The sequence below is a fragment of the Anabrus simplex genome, chromosome 3 (assembly GCF_040414725.1).
Source record: "Anabrus simplex isolate iqAnaSimp1 chromosome 3, ASM4041472v1, whole genome shotgun sequence".
Classification (NCBI taxonomy): Eukaryota; Metazoa; Arthropoda; class Insecta; order Orthoptera; family Tettigoniidae; genus Anabrus; species Anabrus simplex.
In genome coordinates, this window is record NC_090267.1 from 286,007,118 (window position 1) to 286,028,207 (window position 21,090).

The 21,090-nt window shown below is 38.5% G+C and overlaps 1 protein-coding gene across 1 annotated transcript in view; it reads right to left on the minus strand.

The window, feature by feature from the left end:
- Window positions 1-21,090, minus strand: part of C3G (C3G guanyl-nucleotide exchange factor) — a 426,509-nt gene that overhangs the window by 130,258 nt on the left and 275,161 nt on the right. The window lies entirely within an intron of this gene.

A 21,090-nucleotide genomic window follows, 5' to 3' on the forward strand; every position in this document is an offset into this window, starting at 1 on the left:
AACAAATGTAATTATTTGCAGGAAGCTGTATCTAAACATTTCAAAGTACAATTTCATAGGGATACCTACAGATGACTACCAAGACCTATCATCCTATATCATAATGGTTAACGTACGTTGTATTTATTATCATACATGGTTACTTGACAATCTACAATGTTATAATTATTACCTCAAGTGATCCTATCTTGCATCATTCCTTACACTTATTACTTTAAACATTCCAGGTCCTTCTCTTATCTCATAGTAGATATACCTCTATTTAAATCATATTTCATTTCATTCCTATAATAATTCTGCAGCTTCTTAAATTATTCATTCTGACTCATATTTCCTCTTAATATCCTTAAATTTTCGTAATAATAACTTAACTCGACGCACAAATAGCCTTATTCTCAGATACTATTAAGATCGGATCAACCTCTTCTTAATTCATCATAACCTTGATTCTGTCTGGTGACATTTTCATATCTCATAACCCATCTCAATAAAAATAACATACCACCTATTCATACTCCCAGAATACATTACCTACACTCACTTCAAACTATTACTTGGAATGTTTATAATCGCATAACATATCCTATTCATAAGAATTTCGTTTACAGCTATGGCATAACACCTTTGCATAATATAACGTCTGTGCCTTTCACTTCACTGACTTCTAACTGGGGTTTGCTTATTTCTGTAGATGAATACCTGTCTTCCATTTAAGTCAATTTATACTGAATTCACTCGCGAGAATCTAATATATTATGGGTTATTCTTGACGACTGAACAGCACAATGACTACATTTGACTACATATTTATCTATTTAAGTAGATTCTACTAAACTACATATTTTATTTCAAGAAACTTATCTTCCCTTCCTTTGCTTCTGGAATGGGGTAGGTGTGGATGATTCTCTGCTTCTGGGAGCGATCTCTGTGGTTCATGGCTGGCTCGGCAAAGGTCGTCTGCAATGACGGCATATCATGGCTTGGCTTAGGTGACCCCAGTCAGTTGATTCCCCATCTTCTTTAAAGAGACTTTATCTTGACTGGCTCATTTATGCAAATAGAAGATAAGCAATTAGCTGATACATGTTGTTACTATAAAGGTGCTCTAATCAAACAATTATGTTTCTTTCAAGTGTTGCTTGTCTTGATCTCTACCATCTTCATCAGACCTTCAAAGTGTCTGCTTTAATTTCAGAAATCTGATTTAAGTTAGTTTGCTTTATAGAAGGTGTTTATTCTATTGAGTTATTGTGGCTCCTTGCTTCTCTGTCTTTATAATTCTGCTGGTGTCTTATGGCAGATTGACTACTTCTGTTTAAAATGAGGATATCACATTTTATGAAATTCCTTGATCTGTATCGTGATAAATCAATGCAATATAACTGACATATCCTTTCTTTCTAACTCTCTTCATTTTCTTATAGTTTTTACAAAAGTAATTCAGCTTCTTATTCGTGACACATTAATCTGCTCAGAGTGTCAGTTATTTTGTTCAGTGTTGGGTCTTCTTAACAATCCAAATCCCGCGTTTTGTCTTTTTATACTGCCATCGTGATTACTTATATTTCTATATTTCGTCGATCTGAACTTCTGTTACATATTATGAAGTTATTAATTTTGCTTAACTTCACTATTAGGAATTGCGTTTATTCTGACTTGACTATAAGTTCACTTTGAGAATAGTGCAATGGCACGCCAGTATACCATATGTACAGATTCTTACCCAAATTAAAAGTTATACAAGTATAAGGATATACATATTCAATATTCCTTAACTAAAAATTCTTCTTATAACACTTGTTCTTAGATCCTAATTTCACAAAATCACATGTTTTTCACTACTTTATATTACAAATTTTTTACAAAAATTACCTAACCTAACATTGGAAGATCATCATTTACAAACATTTCTTTACCTAAAATCGGGAGGTTGTACTTATGTACGGTTACAGGCTTTTGGCACGCACTCTAGTGATTATAATTTGTATAACACCATCTCCCCTACTCTTCCGGCCTAGATTCTGACGGTACAAATATTTTCAACGAACGGAACCCGAACCGGCTAACCATGGTATCAGACCATATAGACTTAACACGTTAATGACCATGGCTACCAGGTGTGCTGTTCTACCTCGTGCTTATCGATATAGTTAAAACACAGAATGAAAAAAAAAAAAGATCCATTCATTTCACTGAACGATGGTATTTTTCACTGAACAATTCAAGTATGACAGTCATCATTGCATTGTTCTTGTAAGCCACAACACGTACCAGCTTAAGTCTCTCAAACGTTCCCATGTTCTCAATGTGTCTGTGGAAGGCAACATAAGTCAGGATGTACGTAGTTCGAACTCACACCGATAGATATAGCTGTGTAACTATGTCGTCATGACAAATATGTGGCAATACGTTTGCTCATAGAAACATATTTTTCTTTTTAAAAAAACAAAAGCCGTGGTCATGAGAGGTTCGTTGTATTTTTCTTGTAAAGAAGACATAACAAACTACAAGTGGTACCAATTTCAGCTGTTGAAACATTCTCATTTTCTCAATAACACTGTGAATGACAGACAGAATAGGCATATTATATATATATCTATGGATGCAAAGAAGTTAATGTTACATAAAACAAAGGAAGCATTAAAAATGAACTTCAATGTGATGTTCGAGAATCATTCATGGAATCACTGGCAGAGTTGGATTGCTCTGTAGATATTTCCCATACTAGTTATTGGCACAATGAGCCAAATATTATATTCTACTGTACATATAGTTATGAACATGACTTTTAGATAATAATAATTTTTTTGGTAACCTTTTTGATGTTGCACTAACATCTGAAGGTGTTCAGTGCCAATGGGAAAGAAGAGAGTTAGGACTGGGTGGGAATCCACTGCAGTCTGATTAAGGTACAGCCCTTGTATCTGCCTCAGAGTTCATGTTTAAGGGCAACTGATGATGATGATGTTTGTTGTTTAAAGAGGCCAAACAGCTAGGTCATCAGCCCCTAATGGTACGAGGAGCAACGAAATGAAACAATAATGAAAACTAAAAATGTATCCACCGACTAAAATTTAAAACGAACGATGATGAAAAAGACCATGAATCCGAGACAATCAGTGGATCTGATTCACAATGCCTAATTTTCTGGGATGATGCTTATATTCCAAAGGGGTCCAAAATCCAAGTCATTGGCCCCTGATAATAGTAATAATCTCTGGTAAAGCAGCACTATGGTGCCAGCAAGATCCGTGGTGTTCCTCACAGTGGTACTAATCACAGGCTATATATAATCATATAATCATGGTGTTGTTCACCTAGTGGTACTAATCGTAAGCAATGTAGACCCATGGTGTTTCACACATTATGGTGCCACCCACAGACAGTGCAGACCCATGGTGTTCCTCACATAATGGTACTACTCATAGGTAACACAGACCCATTCTGAACACAGTAGAACCAACCCATTTGAGCGCAGCACTCGGCACCTATTCCCGCTAGATGATAGTCTCTGCAGCCGAGCGCCTGCTCCCCCAACTCGGTGGGATGCATACGATGGTACTAGTCACATCCAACGCCCAGACCCACAGTGTTCCTCACATAATGGTACTGCTCCTAGGTAATGTATACCCATAGTGTTCCTTATATGTTGGTACTAATCATAAGAAACGTCGATCCATGGTGTTCCTCACGTTGTGGTACTAATCACAAGTAGTCTCCATCATCCCTTGGTTGCTCCTTTTATTCGCCTCTTATGACAGGCAGGGAATGCCGTGGGTATATTCTTCATCTGTGTCCCCACCCACAGAGGGTGAAGGGCAACTGATGGTCCAATCCCTTCCTCTACTGAATGCTAACTTCTGGTCAACTTGCTTTGTTAAATGACTGCTGAATACAGTAATCACATCAACAAACCAAAATAAGTTTATGAAAAGCTTAACATTCAATATTTCAAGCAAAGAATTTGGAAAGGGGAAGTCTTATGAAATTCTAAAGGAGTTAACACAATTCCAGTAACGGGAAACATTAACTTCAGTGTCAATCCATTGAACCCACAGAGATTTTACAGTTAAGTACAAATATCTAAGAGCAATGGAATGATAAAATGATCCACTTCTTATTTTATCAAAACAAATAAATCCATTCAGTGCCAATAACTGTCAGGGTGCCAATGACCATGTCATTTACCCAACATTTAGATTCTAAATTTGTGTCAGACAAGGAACACAAACCTTATAAATGATAAAATCAACAAGTGAAGAAGGAAAGAAGAAGTTTTGTAAGAAATTGCCCATTTGGCACTTACCAGAGTACGCCACTGATTGGAACACTGAGAAACAAACACAACTTGTTTAGTTGGCTGCTCATACGAATGGCTATGCATCCCACAAGAACTACATGCAATTTTGTACATCAAATTATGATCATAGAAATTGTTTGGCAGCACTTCTTACTTATGATTAAAGAATTAAATGAGTAAAAAAAGCAGTTGCATCATTCAATACTTGGAGTAAAGTGAACAATGTAAAAATAATGGCATGGTAGCTGCAGTTAGCAAATTCGTTGCTATGTACAGAGATTGGTAAAGTTGATCAATTTGACCAACAGATGTATAATAGTATCCATACACAAGGGCAACAGTCATATCATGTAATGTAACAGTATCAGGAAGTCGTATTCATAATGAAAGAAAAAAATAGTGAATATTTAATTTATGTATATATTGTATTGTTAACACATTGAATAGAACAAGAATCAGTTTAGCAAAAAATTATATCTGGAGACAGTAATTCATCCATTCTCTTCAGTTTTGCACTAGTGTTATTCCACTGCACTGGCACAAGAACCAATCAATGTTTTAATTAACTACTATTCTATAGGACATAAAATGCAGACTAACACAAGCAAGGAAGGCTTTTCTTAAGAAAAGAAATTTGCTCACTGCAAACATTGATATAGGAATTAGAAAGATGTTTCTGAAGACTTTCATCTGGAGCATTGTATGGAAGTAAAACATGGACGATAACTAGCTCAGAAAGAAAGAGAATAGAAGCTTTCGAAATGGGGTGTTACAAAAAAATGCTGAAGGTGAGATGGATAGACCGAATCACAAATGAAGAGATACTGAATCAAATTGGTGAGAGGAGATTGATTTGGCTAAATTTGATGAGAAGAAGTGATAGAATGTGTAAGCTGTGGTGGGATAGAGAACTGGAACTGGATGCTGTGTGTTGCAAGAAGTTAAGAGTTTGGAAATGTAAAAGTTTTTTTTTTAATTTAACATATCTGAAGGATTTTGTTTGTAATATTTTGAGAAATGAAGAAATAAGAACTCTGGACTCTACGGGAATTATTTTATATAACTGCGAGAAATATTAATTTAAATATGTGTGTAATAATTTTTCTTTTAGGCAATAGGCATGAAATGTTGAACTGTATGTACATTGAGAGGTGCAAGAAGTATTTTGATTCAAAAATTATGTAATTTAAGAAAACCTCAAGATTGGATTGTTAACACTGCAAGAGTGTTAAAGTGATCTGTATATCATGATGTAATTTGGTGACATTTAAAAAATGTAAAGGTGCTTTAATTTGAAACAGCCTGTAGCGCACGTGCGGTTATGGATGTTGAAACAACTGATGTAATTTATCTAGCGTCTGTAGCTAGGAAATGACCATATAAGGTCATGCGAATGTATTGGCGAAAGAGAATCTAGTGGAAATGGTTTCTTATTGGTTGATTGTAATCGAGCCATATCAGGTCTTCTTGCCGGCTTTAGAAAAATTATGCGTGTGCTCGGCGTCATTTTTCCATCCAACCGCCCTAGCGAGCGTTCGCGCTCGAGGGCTACCCTCGGGAACTCCTGCCTTTCCGAGGTAAGTGTTATTTCAGTGCTATTTTCTTGTTATTATCAATGTTTTCTGATTTCATTAGATTTAATTTAATTCCTTTGCATTTCGGTATTTTCTTGCTTAATGTTATTTTCAAAGTTTAATATTCAACATGTCTGAGTTTGCCCTAGATTCTCGTTTTCGTAATTTAAAATCTTTCTCCTGTCTTTTAATCAACTATCCTTTCATTTGTGTTTTGGTTTCATAGTTATTCCGTTTGTCAAATGTGTAAAGTATCTGCTGCTCTGTTATGTAACTTCGTCTCTTGTAAAAAATTTTATTTGTTATTTTTAATATAATTGAGTTAGAGGGTGTTTCATGTAAGTCTTTTCTCCCCCATAACAGTATACGTTCCATAGACCTCGTAGGGTTCCAAGCACCTTTCACTATCCTGTCTTAGTTGTCATTTTTGGGCCTGTAAGTGTTCCCTGTATTTGGTTTAATATTGCGTATCGAAAGATACTTGTCACGTTTCTATGTTCCGATACGATTACTCCGCCACTGCGTTATTTACAATTTCCTTAATCATATTATTAAGTATTATTATATTATTACTGCTCTATTATTATTATTATTATTATTATTATTATTATTATTATTATTATTATTATTATTATTATTATTATTATTATTATTATTATTATTATTATTATTATTATGGTAACCGTATACGTCCTCTGCGGTTACAGAATGATAGGACACATTTTAAGACATCCAGGACTTGTTCAATTGGTTTTTGTAGGAAGTGTAGGCGGTAAGAACGGTAGGGGTAAACCAAGGTATGAATATGACGAGCAGATGTAGGATGCAATAGTTATGTAGAAACGAAAAGGTTGACACAGGATAAGGTGGCATGGAGAGCTGTATCAAACCAGTCTATGGACTGATGACTCAAACAGCAACACTATTCTACAGTGAAAGTGTTTGAACTAACAACCAGCTCTGCTGTGTTCTTCCCATCAGTAATATGACAGCTGTCTGTTGAGTTTGATGCACGGAGGTGTGGACACCTCTTGGATGAAAGGAAACTTGTTATTGAATGAGAGTCAATTAAGAACAAGTTTGCCACTCATGTACTAATCGTAAAGTGTATTATACTTAATATAAACATGGTTTCGAGAAAGACTCCCAGATTAGAAATTCCAGGTAGAACAACAATCCGTGCTCTTTATAATAAATTTCAGACCACATGTAGCATTCAACCAAAGAAACCAAACAGACAGTATAGACTTAACACTGAAGAAAACTTAGATGACACTGTTGTGAAAGATGCGTTTTCTTTTCCCCCTTCAGAATTTTCCAGTGTCAGCGAGTAATGTATAATTTCTTAAAGGTGGGCAATTTCAGCATCTTTCATAATGTTGGTAAGAAACAAACTTCTGAAAATAGTTCAAGATATTGTACAGTTGCATCACCGCTGCTGAACTCTGCTGACACACAGCAATGGCTGGAGTGTCACCGATAGGAAAAACACTGCGCAACGCGCAACTGGTTCTTAGTTCAAATAATCTCACTGTATCTGGCAGACCCAAGCAGCAACCTGCCATACTTAACACAACTAGGTAGTTAATTAAAATGCTGCTAAGTTAGTATCAATATTCTAGCAAATAAATATTGCAGGGAAGATTTTTTAACTTGCTGTATGTTACATCAGTGCAGAGGGAATAGGAAAGGGCTAGAAGTGAGAAGGAAGCGACTATGGCCTTAATTAAGGTACAGCCTGGTGTGAAAATGAGAAACCATCTTCAGGCCTGACAACAGTGGGGTTTAAACCCACTATCTCCCGAATGCAAGCTGAGAGCTACGTGACTCAAACTGCGAAGCAACTTGTTTGGTGCACGGAAGCAGAAGAGATAGGAATGATATAAGACAACAACAATACAAATATCACAAATAGACTAAAGTAGATTTAGGCAGTAGTAATGTGGGAGATTGAATCGTATGGGCAGTGTCAAAGATGACAGATGGTGTGTGTTAAGGGAACTCATAGAATAAGGGACTGACAGTCAATTGTCATGTGTTGATATGCTCACAGTTCAGCTAAGACTTGTGAGTTGTATTCATCTCCTGCTTGTTTGTAAATCTATGAGTGTTTCGATGTTCAAGTAATATTAGTTGAGTAATAAATCTTTCTCAAATCCTACAACTTTGGGGGCTCATCCGGGATCAGGAAGGATCGAGAAGTTGCAGAAATAATGATATGATGGTAAGATACAAGAAGAATGGCGGACACCGCTAATGTAAGTAGACTTGAAATTACTGCTTTTGGTGCATTATAATCAAAGTGAAACGACATTGTAGAAGAATAAAGACGTACAGTGTTCAAATCGATGACAACGATACTGAACTATAATGGAAATTGATTGATTGTTATGTGTGAGTTAACAACATGAAATTTGAGTAAATATGCCGGTAGCAATCCAAAACGAAAATGCTAGGAGACATTCAGAGAATAAACAAGAATATTGCTACTGCATCTGTGTCTGCTATTAAAACCCTGCATAAATTTATATATAGTAAGAAAGGTGAACGACAGAACCATAAGAGGTTACAAGAATTACAAGGCTTTCAGTTTTCGGAAGGTTCTGTCAAGTATGACGATAAGGTTAAGTACGTCATTGACAATTTCACTTAACGTGGCTTGATTACAGTGTGTAATGTGTTGTGCTTCGGATTTGAAGGAGACAAATACAAGCTAACGAGGTGCATTTTATGGCATCAATTTAGAACTGTGTCAAAATTTGAGGACAATGGAGATGACAAAGATGATAATGATGAACAAAACAACAATGAAGAAAAAGATGAATAAGCTATATAATGCAGTTCACACTTGAAGACTAAAGGAAATTCAAGAGAGTACAGCAGAATTAAGAACTTACAAATCAGAGGCATCCACAGAAGAAAGTGAAGATGGCTTGCTTAAAGACCATACCTCATCAAGAAAACAGGGAAATTCAGGCCACAGATTCACACTGACCTTTTGAGATGTCGAAGATTCAATACACACCTTTGATTGTAAAAGAGAATATCCAGTCAGAAAGTGGATTATGGAATTTGAAGAAACAACTGTTCTTATGGGATGGGACAACAAGCAGAAATTAGTATTTGCTAAGAAATCAGTGTCTGGCTTAGCAAAACTATTCATCCAAACTTAAACTAGTTTATCAACATGGAAGAGTACTGATATACCACCGAACACAGAAGTTGAACGAGGATGGGTCATGTCGATGCTCTGAGTCTTCATCCTGTATTGTATGCAGTTCCTGACTCTCTGGTTGCCTGAGTGAGGAAAGCACAACAAGAAGATGAAGGTCTTAGCGCCATCAAGAAATAATGCCCGGAGCGGTCTGACAAGGACTTTGTGATTCGTGATGACATTCTCTTCAAATGCTGTGAAGGTCAGGAAGTTTTAGTTGTACCTAAAATCATGTAACATGAAATTATCAAAAGTGTTCATGAGAGAGGTCATTTCTCTCTCAAGACAACTGAAGAACTCATCAAACAGGAAAAATTATATTCCTCCCATAAAGAAGAAAATTGAAAGTGTTGTATCGAATTGTGTAAATTGTATCTTAATTTACAGAAAAACTGGAAAACAGGAAGGATTCCTGCATCCTTTATCCAAGGAAAATGTGCCCTTGCATACATATTATGTAGATCATGCGGGACCCTTGGAATCAAGTCATAAAATATATTTTCAGTAGTTGTTGGTTTTACAAAATTCGTTCTGGCTGTACCCAACAAAATCTACTACAACGAAAGAGGTCATTGCCAAACTGGAGGCACCGAAAGCAATATTTGCAAAACCTTGTACAAATAACATCTGACTGAGGACCAGCCTTCACATCTCATGAATTTGAAGATTACTGCAAGACCGAAAACATCAAACACCTGCTTGTTACAACGGGATTGCCATGAGTTAATGGTCAGGTAGAGAGAATCAATTCTGTGATTGCCTCAGCACTTGCAAAACCAAACAAAATGGTACAAGCATGTTGAGGCTGTGCAGCAGGCTATCAATTGCACGTACCATCGTAGTATTGGAAGGACATCATTTGAACTATTAAAAGGAGTCAGAATGAGACACAAGACCGATCTAAGGACTGCTGATCTCATCTACAAAGAACTAGCAGAAGAATTTGAAGAGAAAAACAGAAAATCTAAGGAAAGATGCAAAACAGCAAATCCTCAAAGTTCAACAAGAAAATAAAAAGTCTTTCAACCAGCATTGCTGCTCTGCTAGACAGTATCAGCTGGGAGACCTCATTGCAATAAAGCAAACTCAGGCAGGACCAGGACTCAAAATAAGGAAGAAGTTTCTTGGACCATATTAGGTTACTAAACTGACACCCTAGGACACTTATGATGTGGGTCGTGAAGGTGAACACGAGAGTCCCAGACATACTGCAAGCTGTGTTGAATATATGATCCATGACTAATTGTCATATGTCATCTGGGACGGTGACCAGTAGGATGGCCAAATGTGGGAGAGTGAATCATATGGGCGGTGTCAAAGAGGACGGTTGGTGTGTGTCAAGGGAACTCTGGGAAAAAAGGGACAGTCAACTGTCATGTGTTGATATGCTCACAGTTCAGCTAAGACTTGTGTGTTGTGTTCATCTCCTGTTTGCTTGTAATTCGTTGAGTGCTTCTGTGTTCAAGTAATATTTGTTGTGTAATAAATCTCTCTCAAATCCTACAGTTATACAGAGATGAAGAGTTTTTTTTTTTTTTTTTTTTTTTTTTTTGCTAGGGGTTTTACGTCGCGCCGACACAGATAGGTCTTATGGCGACGATGGAATAGGAAAGGCCTAGGAGTTGGAAGGAAGCGGCCGTGGCCTTAATCAAGGTACAGCCCCAGCATTTGCCTGGTGTGAAAATGGGAAACCACGGAAAACCATTTTCAGGGCTGCCAATAGTGGGATTCGAACCTACTATCTCCCGGATGCAAGCTCACAGCCGCGCGCCTCTACGCGCACGGACAACTCGCCCGGTAATGAAGAGATTAGCACAGCATAGGGTAACAGGGAGAGCTGCAACAAACCAGTCTGTGAACTGACGACATACATGAATACAAAGATCATACTAAAATTAATGAACCATGAAGTTTTTAAAATCAAAATCTATCAATAGGTGCCTCATCACAATCTACAGACAATGAACAAAACACTGAGGTATACATTAAACAAAATGCTTAAGTATTGTGACATTATTAGCTTTGATCAAGGGATTACCAGGAGTTGTTATAAAATGGCTGAGAGTGATGTTTTGTTTCAGTGAGGTGCTGTCATTGAATTCCTCATTGAAGAGGAAATTCCTGCAGCTGAAATTGACCAGATTTTAGCACGCATATTGATACATGTGCATAGGTGCTAGCAGTGTTAGAAGATAATGAATCATTTCAAAAATGGAAACATGAGCATCCAAGATCAACCCTGTGGCAGTTGCCTATGAACTCCTTCAACCAAATGCAATCCAAAAAGGATTGACAACATCAAGAAGATGAATATGTAGCACGGATATAATTGCAACAAAACTTGTAGTAGGACACAGAGCAGTGCAGGAAAAGATTCCAAGCTTAAGCTATTGAAAACGTTGTAACCTAATTGCTGAAGATTGCAAAGTTCAGAGAAAAATCAGTACCGTACTTGAGATCCTCCTCAGAGATATCAAAAGGAAGGACATAATTTTTTATTGTGTTCTGCGGCAGGTGTTGTAGCTGGTTCCACAAGGTGGTTATTGTAACACTAGACTTCAGAAACAGAGCTGGTGAATATTCCTTACACAACAATGCTGATACCATTTGTCATTCTGTGAGCACCACTGAACATCAATTTATACCCTTTCTGGTGTACCACGTGTCGTGTATATACAGGCATTGATGTGTCCTTCCACTTTGTTATATCTTCCAGACAGTGCGTCAGTTCTGAGAATGCAGGATAAGTTTGAATAAATGTCACCATGCATATGATGGCAGCCTTTGAAAATGTATGGACTGTGTATCGCTTACAGAGGCTGCTATAGCCTTTGTACAAAGTCTCTGAGACTTCCATAAGGATGTGATAACTGGTTTTCACAGGCATCTTATTCCAGGGTCTGTTACGAAGCATTTTAGACCTACTCTCAGAAGAAAGTTAGCACAACTTGTGATCGCAATTGCAAAAACTTTCTAGTTTGTATTACATGTACATTACAAATATGTGCTCAATATTTGCCATCGACAATTACACTGCACTTTACAATCACGCGCATGTTCAGGCACCAAGTTCAAAATATGGGTTGTTGGTAGCTCTTGGCAAAAGATTACGAGGATGAGCATGTCTACAGAGTATAAAGTGCTGAAAACAGAGTTGCTTATCACAGTAGGAACACTTCATGAATGCTTGCAAAAAGCAGTCTTCCGAGTCACATGGCTTTTGAACATTAAAAATACGTTTGGGTGGTGATTGAAACCTCTCTGGTCTGAAGTCATCGTATCCAGCTACAGTCCAGAAGTACCGAACAAAGCAAAGACTGGAGAACAGAATTGACTGTGTAGAATGCACATCAGCAATGAAATGGAAACCCTCGACGATGGTGTGAACTGATAGTCGTTAAGGATAATGTGATCTTCAGTCCGCTTCAGCACCGCCTTGAATTGTCGGAAGAATAGCACATCAAGTGGCTGAATGTAAGGTGTGAACCCAGGAGGGATGGTCTTGACTGTATACACCACGTTTTGAGGTCGGATTGCATTGATATGCGTTCTGTCATGATATGTCCCGAGGGAATCAACCGGAAGAAGAGACTCCTGTGCTGCATATGGGAAGTACACATCTTGAAAGAATTGCATCATGATTTGTTTCGTGATTAGGCTGGACTTTTGTGGTTTCAGCATGAGTTACGCTACTTGCACTCCAAACTGACCATTAGGTTCCTGGTAAATAACCAGCAATGTTGGAAACCTGTATCCACTTGCCGAAGTAACGGGTTGGATGGTGTAAGAATGAATTGTTGCGTGATCACTCCGCACCAAACTTCTTACCGACTTCTCTCCCTTGTAATGCAGAGTTTGTGATGAGCGAAGTTCTTTTCGTATAGGTACCACTTTGATCGGTATTATAAATCTGTGTATGTTCCATGGTATTCATTAAGGACATTACCTCTTTGCAAAACTCGTAACATTGTTCCTTCACGTCACCATCTGTATTCCAGGCTTTAGTGGTTACACATTTTGCTATTGCCCATGAACCAAGATGGTGTCTCTGTTTAAACCGTGCAACCCATCCATGGATAGATCCAGTGAATCGAGTCAGTCCTATTTCTCAAGCCTTTTCTAAACCCCAAGCACGAATATCCCTGTCGTGATCATTAGCGCCTAGAACAGTTCTCGCCACCCTGAAATTTCCGCTACATAATCGTCAAGCAGGGGCAGTTTTTTTTTTTTTTTTTTTGCTTTACGTCGCACCGACACAGATAGGTCTTATGGCGACGATGGGACAGGGAAGGTCTAGGAGTGGGAAGGATGCAGCCGTGGCCTTAATAAGGTACAGCCCCAGCATTTGCCTGGTGTGAAAATGGGAAACCACGGAAAACCATTTTCAGGGCTGCCGACAGTGGGGTTCGAACCTACTATCTCCCGAATACTGGATACTGGCCGCACTTAAGCGACTGCAGCTATCGAGCTCGGTAAGGGGCAGTTTTGAGCGCTGGCCTAGCTCCCCTTTTTCTACTACGTGACGTAAATATCATAGATGATGTGCGTCTTGCACCATATGATATCATTTCTGTACTGTATTGAAGCTTAATCGTTTGGTTTTCCCAGGGTCTTGGAATGAAATTACCCCCTTTGCCTTTTCACAAGATACAGCACCCCACCTCTTCTTCTCCATTGCTCTTAGCAGATACACAGACGACTGGCTTCCATCACTTTTTATTAACGACTCTTCCCCACAGTCAGGTTCTGGATCATCCATAATGTTTTCACAATCAGATATGTCTTCCTCTGCATATTCATATTCTTCAATATAGTCTATTGTATTTTCTTGATGTATATTATTACCATTGTTTGCCACTGTTTCGTCTCACATTATGAATGCAGCTGCATTTCTCTCACTTACTGTAATTTCTTTGGATCTTCGCTTGTGTTTGTAATGGCAAACAATTATACTCACGATATTGGCAGGATTCATTATCACACGATTAAGGTGACAGTGACTCGCTACAACATTGGAAACACCAAAAACAGAAAGAACTTTATGAACGGTCGAAGCAGATACAACACAGATGAAGGTCCCTATTATACTAGCTTCCTTGCTCTTATGCGGGATGTCTGTCTGGTTTCCCTAGATGTCGCATCGGCAACTGTGTTGAGTTGAAATATCAAAATCAATCTAATATCATCAATACGGACCAAAAATGATATTTATTACATGTAACTGTGTTGAGTGACCTTGACACGGCGTGGCGTGTGTTGACCATACCATACACGCAAAATAACTAAAGTAGCTAGAGAAAATATTTACAGTATCTAAAGTTACTATAGCCATGATATCATGTTAGATATGGTCTACCTACTTTGAGAGGAATAGCGAATCTTCATAACTTACAGTGTACTTGGCGATGGCACTTTATACAGTGTTGTAATCAGCACCTCAAACATATTCATACAAACCACAGATCACCTGCAACTGTGATCGCAAGTTGTGCTAACTCCCTTGTAAGAAGGAATTTAAGCCTCTCCTAACAAAGGAGAACTAAAAAGATACCTTACTGCAATACGTGGAATATCTGAAATGCATTGGAAAGACTTGAGCCATTTCGAGACAATAGATTATACTGTATACATCGCTGGTGGTATCATCATCATCATCATCATGTATTCATTTATTTATTTATTTATTTATTTATTTTGCAAGGTCAGGGTAGAGCCAGATTAGTTGTTTTGTAGGTAGATTTTTGTTTTTTATTATTATTATTATTATTATTATTATTATTATTATTATTATTATTATTATTATTATTAATAGGATTATTGCTTTGTGAACATAAATATTTATTTATTTATTTATTTATTTATTTATTTATTTATTTATTTATTTATTTATTTATTTACCACAAATCATACAGATTTTACAGATGGTCTAGTGAAAAAGCACAAGCCCCAAATATATTAACTACTTCACAGACCCACTAACCTAATATTTACTAATAGCATTATTCACATATTTACACACATACAGTAATTCCTTCACTTGACAACACTTACACTCCCATTCACTTACACACAGAGATTTACCCCATCTTTGTTTTTACATGTACTGTAAACTGTGTTAAAGGCAAAGCTTTTATTTTAGGCTCATTCTACAGTCGGTGTAGGGGTAGCATGCCTGCCTCTTACCCGGACGCCCTGGGTTCGATTCCCGGCCAGGTCAGGGATTTTTACCTGGACCTGAGGGCTGCTTCGAGGTCCACTCAGCCTACGTGATTAGAATTGAGGAGCTATCTGATGGTGAGATAGCGGCCACGGTCTAGAAAGCCAAGAATAACGGCCGAGAGGATTTGTTGTGCTGACCACATGACACCTTGTAATCTGCAGGCCTTCGGGCCGAGCAGTGGTCGCTTGGTAGGCCAAGGCCCTTCAAAGGCTGTAGCGCCATGGGGGGAAGGGGGGTTCTACAGTCGTGAGAAGCAGCCATAGTAACCGGATTGGTAAGAGGCAAATGCAGGGACAAGATTAACACCTCAGCAGACAGAGAGAAAGGATTGGGAAAGGCGGTGAAAAGGGTCAAGGTTAATGGAGCTGCCAAGGGATTCTTGAAGGAAGATCAAGTTGGTTCTTTTGACAATGGTTTCTACTAATGGGAGGTTAGCCAAATGAAGATGAGAGTGGCAAGTTATTGGCTTCTCTGCCCGACTCTGTATTTTCTGAAGTTTATTTAGATTTGCGACTGTGGTGGGACTCCAGGCAGAAAAACCATAGGTTAATATGGTTCTTACCATGCTGAGATAGGCTGGTCGTAGGATGCCTGATTTGAATTGTTTTAGGTTCCTGCTAAGAAATCCCATAATTAGCACCATTTTTTGCCTGCCTCCTCCATCTGCAGGTTCCATTTCAAATGCCCATAAACAATTATTCCTAAAAAAAAGTTGCACATGCAGTATTAAGTTCTTATTTAATTCATACCTGTTCTCTTGGCAGTTTCGTGATTTACTTATTCTAATATATCTACATTTATTTACCTTTATGTTTAGCCCATTCATGGAACACCACAGAGATAAATTGTGTAAGTCTGATTGTACTTTTCGACTATCATCCATGTTCTTTATACTTCTGTATAGGACAGTGTCATCTGCACATTGTACCATGTGTGCAGTTACACAACCGGGAATATTGAGCACAAATACAATGTACAGCAGGGAACCAATCACACAACCTTGAACTACTCCTGATGTCATTTTAATAGGTATACCAAACAGTGAGTTTCATCCTCCAGGAAGGAGGATAACCTGCCTCGTATGATGAGCTGTTGTAGCTTTAACAGAAGTCGATCATGCGGCACTTGGTCAAAGTCTTTGCTCCAGTCAAGCGACAGGCAGTCAACCTGAATCACATCTGGTTGATCCAAGTAACACTGCCATTCACAAACAACTTTTGTTAAGAAGGTTGTGCAAAAACCCCTTGGGAGGAACCCATGCTGAGTAGAGCCAAGCAGGTCTCCCTCCCATAAGAATTACAAGATGTTCCTTGCTATTAATTGCTCCATCCACTTACAAATCAGAGATATTGTTGCCACCAGCCTATAATAATTAATGTTACCTCTTCCTCCACTTTTGAAAATTGGTACTACGTTTGCAGACTTCCATTCACTGGGTACACAACCATTGTTAATTGATAAGTTAAACAGGGTGCAGAAGGACGGAGCTAATGCTTCTGTGCACTGTACTAAAATAATTGCAAGTATGTTGTTCGGGCCCGAAGCAGCAAAAGGTCAAGCCTTTCGAAACCTGTTAATTACCTCGATCTCCATGAAGTAAAGGTTGGAGAGAGAGAGAGGGGTAATGGCTGAGTTGTGTTTGTCCCTGGCTCTTTATAGTTCCCTTTAAATTTCTGGTAACTGTTGTCCCATTAGAGTAGAATGCACATGGTGCTGAGTTGCCATGTTTTCTATTCAGGAATTTCCACGTGCCTTTATGTTGTTACTTATTTTGTTTATGTAGTTTCTGTAGGCTTCATGGTTGAGTTTCTTGGTTGTAATCCTCACACGCTTATATATGTCCCAGATAAGATTGTATCCCTTTTCCATTTCCTGTAAAGCGCATTCCTTTTGCGTATCATTTTTACTATCTCTTTTGTGATCCATGAAGAACATGAAGAGTTCTTCTCGGTATCGATTTTCACTTTAGGCACTGCTTTGTCTACACAGTGAAAAAACTGTCTTGCCATCTAGACCACACTGCATTAATGTCCACACTATTGATAAACTTAACCATAATAGGTATTTGTATTTGTTCCTGTAAATAGTTTATAATAGCTTTAATGTCCACAGTTTGCCTATATAAAGATAAAGGGGTGGGTAGGCAGTTTCTGAGAAGGCATGATAGTAATTCCCAGTCAGTTTTTTAATAGTTATAGACATCTCTATCACATTTCTTTTACAGGTGGTTTCTTGTATTTTAGGGTAGTTGTAAGATGACTTCTGACTTCAGTACTCAGGATGGTAGGTTAATAAGGAATACATCTAGTATGGAACTAGAGGCTTTTGTTATATGGGTTGGTTCAGTAATTAATTGGTAAAGGAACAGGTCATAGAATGGTGTAGGGAAAGCTTCTGCTAATGGACTGATGGGAATAGGCAGGAGGTGAGAGTGATTGTGCTGTCAACTTGCAAGTTAAAATCACCAGTTATGTAAATATCTTTATATCGATGTTTTCCAGCTGCTGAAGGTGCACAAGTTTGAATTCAGGATTCATGGCAATAAGACACCCTCCCCCTGAGGTCCATGAATGATCTTCCCTAAATACTGTGTGTGACTGAGGTATCACTTCTGTGTCATCTGATGAGTCTAAAGAGGCAAGAGTGAAGAGTGGCCTGGATTGCCTGTTTTGGCTTCGCACATTTCAGGCTGTGAGTATTAAATGAAAATACAGTAACAGTTCATTATGCAGTGCTTACAGTAAATGTATAACTAAATCACAATTGCACTACCACTTTGAAACACCTCAGTTCATAAGAGTCATTGCGGATGGAACCAATGTTTATTGTCAGGCCTTGAGACTTGAGATTGGTGCATGTGCAGCAACCAAGCTTAACCCTCGCACCTCTTACCCCGCATCCACGCGACTTCTCGTCAGACGAGCATAGTAACTGTCCTGTTACCTACAGTCCAAGATTCTGAATTGCTAAAATAACTATTTACACTGCTTGATGTCATGTTAAAAAAGTTATTCTGAGAATTGAGAAAAACTACATTTCCAACATGACCATGTCTGTAACCTCGAGTTAATTTTCCTCAGTAGGGATGTATTAATTTTTGCACATGTTCTGTGAAATGGTGAGTGACAAGATGCACACGGCACAAACAGCTGATTCACATGACCTTTAGAAATGGACACGTTGCACAGGCGGTTGAATGAGACTCCTGAGTTTCGTCCCAGGTTCCATTCCACGTGTCCACTAAGGGCAACGGAAAGTATGACAAGGTGGAGTCAATGATGTGGAGGGTTGGGCAACCTCGCTCCCTCTACCCGTTCCTGTGGTAGACCATAGCCCCCCACTTCCACACTACATCCAAGAATTAATTTCACATTTAGGTACTACTAACAAGCGTTCTTTAATTTCTAAGTCCATATACAATAATTGGTTTGTCAGTGAGTGCTTTGGTTCTGTTTTTGCGGATGTTATTACACTTTTTACCATTAAAAACACAACACAAACTCAGAAAACTAGTATCACTATGGAGCTGCTTGCCACCTTCTTGAATCTTGATAAAGCATCTGAAGCTGATAACATCTACTGAAATACTCTGAAGATTGTGAACATATCTATCACATATACAAATCTGCGACACACACAGATCGTTAAAGACCTTGGCCTATTATGATGACTACTGCCCAGCTAGATGGCCTGCAGGCAGTGGAGTACCATATTGTTATCTTGACTACATTCTTAGTTATACTGCTTGACTTGCTGCCTCTCATATCAGACAGCTCCACAGTCAGTCGCAAGTGACTGAGTGAAGTTCGTTTCAACTGTCAGTCTAGAATACAATTCCTTGCACTGACTGCAAATCAAACCCGAGCCTCCACGTAAAAGGCAGGCATGCCGCCCGTACACCGTAGAGCTGGCCTTCATGCACCAAGGATAATTTAATTTATGTAATATGATGTGTGACTGAAAAAACATCTAGATGAGACGTTGGTTGCTAGTATGATAGTACTGGGAATCCACTATATACAGACATGCATATTCTTGTATTAAGATGCACAAAGTCACGTAGATCATTAATTTCCTACCTAACTCTAGAAACAATGGTGCATACTATATTATAACTTACTTGTTTTTTTTTAACCTATATGTGTCCACTGTCAACATTTGTCGACATGAATAACTGATGTCAATCTTATAGCAGAAACGAGGAAGAATAATTTTGAGATGCATTGTCTGACACTTAATGCATAACACAAAAACCAGTAACACTAGGTTTCGTGCTTTTTCTAGCGGCCGTGTGTGTGAAATATAATTCCGTACGCAGTCAAGGGAACGACGCTTTTGTCGCGGTCAATATTACTTTGTTCTTACATTGTTATTTTTACTAGTAAAATCAGACTACTGTGTTAAATGTAATAATGAAACATGCTTTTACCATAGTTTGAATTAATTTGTGGCATATTGATAGTTGTTATTCTTTAGCAGCGAACAAAAGTGACATGTCGACAATAAACATGAATGGGATTAGCTCAGTACTCCTCAGATTGACTGCTGAACAGACTGTTAGTATCCTGGAGGGACTAGAAGACATCCTAGATGCTAACATATACATAAAACCACCTGAAAATGCTTTTCGTAGTGATGGAGATAGTCATGGTGATGAGTCGTGTGGGGATATAAACAGTCTCTCTGGCAATCAGCTTTGGGCTGGTGCTGAACTAGTGTGTACAAAACTAATTGAAAATAGTATAATCTGTGTGTGAGATGGTGTATTGAGTGAAAATTAAGTGAAGTCATGTTAGTGGAGGAGCAGCTAGTCCAGTACCGTGTATGTCTTCAAGTTATTCCGATGACGGGAAACCCAAAAATAAGAAACAAAAAAATTAATGGACAGGCAGGACCAAGCACATCTTATTCTCCTCCTTCCACTTTTCCCATACCTGTGGAGTCATGGGTGTTAACTGTGCTGCACATGTGGATTTGTCCCTGCTTTACAAACGGATATCCTTCCTGAGGCCAATCCTATGTGGCAGATGTAATCACTATTGAGTGTTTCTGCAGTGGTTCTACGAATATGAAGATGAGAGTGTTAGGACAAACACAAATACCCAGTCCCTGAACTAGAAGAATGAATCAGATGCAATTTAAAATCCCCGCCTCGGCAGGGAATCAAAATTGGCACCCTCTGAACCCAAGGCCTCAATGCTGACCATTCAGCCAAGGACTCAGACAGGGCTGAGCACATCTAATCATGTGAAAGCAAAACCAAAATAACATGCATGGAGAAAAGAGTAACACTGTGAACAAGCCAAGCACATAGTTTACTCGACTGAGCTTTCTAAACAATGAGTATTCCCCAGCCCAGTTGCTTTTTTTTTTTTTAATTAAAAATAATATCTGCTTTACATCGCACCAACACAGATAGGTCGTATGGGAAGGATGGGATAGGAAAGGGCTAAGAGTGGGAAGGAAGCACCCATCGCCTTAATTAAGGTACAGCCCAAGCATTTGCCTGGTGTGAAAACCATCTTCAGGGCTGGAGAGACAGTGAGGATCAATCCCACTATCTCCCAAATGCAAGCTGATAGCTACGTGATGCAAGTCTGAATAGTTCTTTGACAATGAAGTACTTGATTATATCATTCAGAGCACTCTGCTAAAGAGGTAATACGTCATTTTCATTGGACAAAACTGAACTTAGGCTATTCTTTGCAATACTTTTTCTTTCCAGTTGCAATATGATGGCCAGGACAAGAATGTACTGGGAAACCGCTGAAGATGTACATAA